We start from the raw sequence: 4,765 nt of genomic DNA, 5'->3' as shown, positions 1-4,765 counted from the left end.
AAAGTTATAATGTCTCGTATTTTAACTGGGCATTTGTGTGCGAGACAAATATAATTTAGATTTAAATAGGATTTAAAGTATGAATATAAGATATAAGTTCAGCGTTTTTCATAGAAGAAAATTTTAGGCAAAGAAGAAATTTCTAAATTGAACTCATTTCCAATTTTATTCTCAAAATTCGACCCATTTCAAACTTTACTACCAAAATCGACAAATTTTCTCGTCACGTCAACCTCGTGGTCAGAAACTGGGTTGATTTAAAAAAAATCGCGCTCCTAACCCGCTACGCTGTTGTAATTTGGCAACTAAACAAGTCGGGGTTCGAAACCCCGACTAATTTAGCGTGTGCTAAATTTGTCTGGGTTGGGAACCCCGACCATTTAGCAGAGAGTGGCCCAACCTACACCAGAAATGGTCGGGGTTCCCTACCCTGATCATTTTGCAAAGACCCTCCAGCCCATACTCTGCTAGAAAAACTCTCCTATGTTAATACATATCAATTCACAAGTTTAACACCAACTCTCTTGCTATGCATTTATCAATCTTAATCAATTTCAAACACAAATAAACACATATCTTTATATAATCATTACATCTATACCATCTATTTAACAAAAATGTAACATTCAATTCACTTTCTAAAAATCCAACCATAATCAAGTCACAGTAGCATTTCAAACGTAAACATCATAGCATTTCAAACATAAACATCGTATGAAGTATATCGAAATTTAACAAATATTTAGAACTCCATTTCCTCTCCCTCTCCCTCTCCTTCTCCCTCTTCTTCCTCTCCCCCTTTCATGTTCACCTTCATCATGAGCTCGGATGATCTCAACGTCCGGTTGTGTGTGAACTTGTGAGCGCATGACATCCTTGTCGACTTGAACCTTCTGCGAACATCCAGCTTGAGCTTCCTGTGAGCCTCTAGCTTCATCATTATATGATGTCTAAAAATTACTGTAAATAGCTGATCCCATCAATACCAATGATGGAAGTTACAATTTGACGGCTTCCAGAAGGCTACAATTAAAAAACTTTCACGTAGATCAGTGATTGTTACAATCTGACGACCTTCACAACAACCGATGAAAGCTCTAATTCAACAGCCTTCATAATCAACACTAGGAGTTACAATCTGATGATTCTCATATATTTAAAGAGCCGAGACAAAGGTTACAATATGACGATCTTTGCAACGCTCTAGTAAAAGAGACTACAAATTGACAGTATCTCTAAATCAAAACGCAGATATCTCTTAAATAGTAAGGAATTTGGCGAAACGGATAAGAGCAAACCAAACCCATTGGGTTGGTTTGGTCGGCTCTGTCTCATTGAGATAGTCAATTTTCATATATAATTCTTCCAATTCTGATTTACGGTTTGAAAGTTATGACTTGTTCTTCGTAGCAAGTTATGTTCTGAAGTCCGTCTGCAAGACTGGACTTCGCTTGAACATTGGACTTAGCCTAAAGCTCGCCAAGCCCGCCGGAGACTCGCCTCTACGTTCCAGAGTCAAAACGCAGAGTTCATCTCTGCGTCCCAACAACAAAATGCAGAGTTCGTGGCTGCGTTCTAGACTCAAAACGCAGAGTTCATGGCTACGTTCCAGACTCAAAACGCAGAGTTTGTGGCTGCATTTTCAGGCTCAAATACAGAGCCTAACTCTGCGTCCCAGGTCCAGAACGCATAATTCGTGCCCAGAACGCAATTCTTGCGTTTGACTTATTCAAACATGAGCTGAACGATTTTAAAATCATTTTCCACGATTTGAGGGGATCACTCTCCCACTTAGGAGTAAATTAAGGGGGCAGTTACACCCCTTAATCCCCTATAAATATCAGCAAACTCAACTGAGTTCAGGGGGAGGTCTTCGATTATCTTGGAGCTTCGGCAATCTTGAGCGATCATCCTTAGAGATTCTAAAGCTTTGGAGCAACTTCTTATCTATAAACCGATTTTCGGTTAAATCAATTAACTATTTTATAGAGTTTTGAACATGCTCTGAGTTCTTAAACTCGTTAAGAGTTATTCTTAAACTTGCCACGAAAGTTCTTCTCCTCAACGTCCAACGAAGAGGAATCAACCTTGTTCCATTAAGCAACACGTTCGGATCGTCAACGGGAAGCAAGCTTGACACGAACATCGAGAGAGGCATTCCATCGACATAAAAAAGATCCCAGTTTTAAACAAAGGAAAGGATCTCTGTCAATTCCTTCTCTCTTTTGTAAATCAGGAAACCGACCGAGAAGATTTGTAATTTCTTTTTCCAAGTTTGTTAGAGAGAGATTGCATTAAAATAATTGTAATTAATTATTTTTTGAGCATGTCAGAGAGAATAATACAAATTTATTTTCTCATTTTCTTCTTAAATTTTCCCACCAAACAATCATGTGCACGACTTGAGCCTACTCTCATGTGTCCTCAAACCTGTCGACGCTTGTACCCTATGAGACGTTGCTCACGTCCATCGCGTTTCACATTACGCGTCCTCCTAAGAACGGGCTGAATCTTTCCTATGATACGAACAATCGCGTTCTTTGCCCTTGGCTCGGTAGTCGTTCTCAATGCATTATGTGTAATAAAAGCAACCTCATCGAGTTCTTGTACCTATAAGATAAAAAACGAAAGAGGATTATTAGCAAGTGAATGATAATAAAATAATAATCACAAAATAATTGTATATTTTGCTTATGCACTTACCAACTCTCTCTCTGCTGGACCTCTCGGTATGTACTCCTTACGTGCTTTGTTCTCCCGAAATATCCATCGGCGAGTAATCCCCCAATACCACGGTAAGCACACATCTAGGTCAGGTGCGTCCACCCTCTCCATCACTACAGCCTCCTCCCTCAACTCCTAATTTTGAATGCAAGCATGGCGAATTATCTCCCAATTTGCATGATGTGCTCCTTTTCGGAGATTTCACTCTATTCTTTCTACAGGATCTAAAATATATTATTTTAATCTAAATTGTCAGAGCACACGGTCAGACACGTGCATTTCGACAATCTCAAAACATATAATCAGGACTCGAGCACGCCATATATCTTCCCATTCTCTGTAAATATCTGATTGTGAATCTAAAACCAGTTCATAGGGCATCTACTTGACCTATAAAGTAGATTAAGTAAATTTACATATCGGTAACAATGATGTATTGATTGAATATATTTAGATATTATGATTTTATAGTTGTCCATCCTCCATTTGATCAAGCTCGTTCCTCTAGAAGTTTTCGTGACACTTTAGGGAGGTTTGCCAAGATCTGGAAACATTCCATCTATTTGATATACAAAGGGTTAGTATAGATTGAAATAAATATATAAAATTACATGTAATCATATCTATTAAAAGCTAATATACCTGCATCCTAATAAAATCTGGCCATCAAGAGCGCGAGTCTCCCTCAAATCTGGTGTTCCCAAATGCAATCACTCCCATGACCATATCTACAAACAAAGTGAGGCAACCTTGAATTCTTTATTTTGCACGAGTGCCACTTTTATCATCTCCCTATACAGATAAGCTAACACTGCACTCCCTCAGGATAACTCTCCACACTCCTCAAGATCCTCAAGAAGTGGAAACCATCTCACATGCACTGAATCCTTAATGGAATCCGGAAATAGAACAGTACCTATCATATGGAGTATATACGCACGGGCATGGCTCCTGATGATCTCATCAATCGCATCGATTGTTACATTCATATAATTATTCTGTCATCATTCGAGCTTGATCTTACCACCCATCATAGTAGGAGCTTGACCCAGCAATTGTTCACACACTCCTATCCAGTTGAAGTCATCGGTACCCGTAACAACATCTCCATCCACTTTGAGGCCAAGTAAAACCCCAACATTCTACAATCTAATTGTCAACTCTTCTTGACGCATGTGAAATGTATTTGTCACGGGCCTCCACCGTTCAATCAATGCCATTAAGAGAGCCTAATCAAGTCCTACCTATTTTATTTGTGAATACTCAGAAAAGCCTGCTTGACGAACATAATATTGGACTTGTGGATTCGTCAAATCCTAACTCGAATGTGCACGAGTATGATCAATAATAGTAATACTCGGGCCTGTATATATTAAACAATGTAAATGTTCAGTAACAATCAAGAATATTGAAAAATTGAAATGATTGAAAATAATAAAAATGTAATTTACCTCCCCGAGTCTATCTTCGCGGATTATGTTGATCTTGGTCATAAAGGACCTCATATGTCAATGGACCCACCTCCATACTGTAAATATCTGCACATATGATGATAAAATATGTCAATATTATGACGTATGCTAAATTAGAAGTATAATAAAATTACAGATTTTATATATAAGCATTGACTTACAAAGGAAGTAGAACAAAATTATTAATTAAATAAATTGTACTCATTAATTGCTATCTATTTGGATTGGTAGGACAATGAGATTTATTATGGCCCGTCTGCAATATCCACATCTATTTTTTTGGAGCTCATTCCTATCCTTCATCCATCATACCTTTTATGTACTAATCGTGGACGTCCGACTTCTCTCTTATATTCAGGAGGTAACACATACGGCTCGTTATAGGGTGATTAGTAACAACTATCTACAATGAGATGGAAACACTGCTTATATAAATCTCCATAGTAGATTGATTGATACCACTTAAAAGCGTATGTGTAATACGAAATATTTGCACGCCAAATTACTTGGATGTAACCGCTATAACATGTGAACATGGTAATTTTTGCAACTCTGGTATTGTGACGCCC

Source organism: Asparagus officinalis, chromosome 7 (assembly GCF_001876935.1).
Source record: "Asparagus officinalis chromosome 7, Aspof.V1, whole genome shotgun sequence".
NCBI classification, from domain to species: Eukaryota; Viridiplantae; Streptophyta; class Magnoliopsida; order Asparagales; family Asparagaceae; genus Asparagus; species Asparagus officinalis.
Note: the sequence above shows the minus strand (reverse complement) of the source record.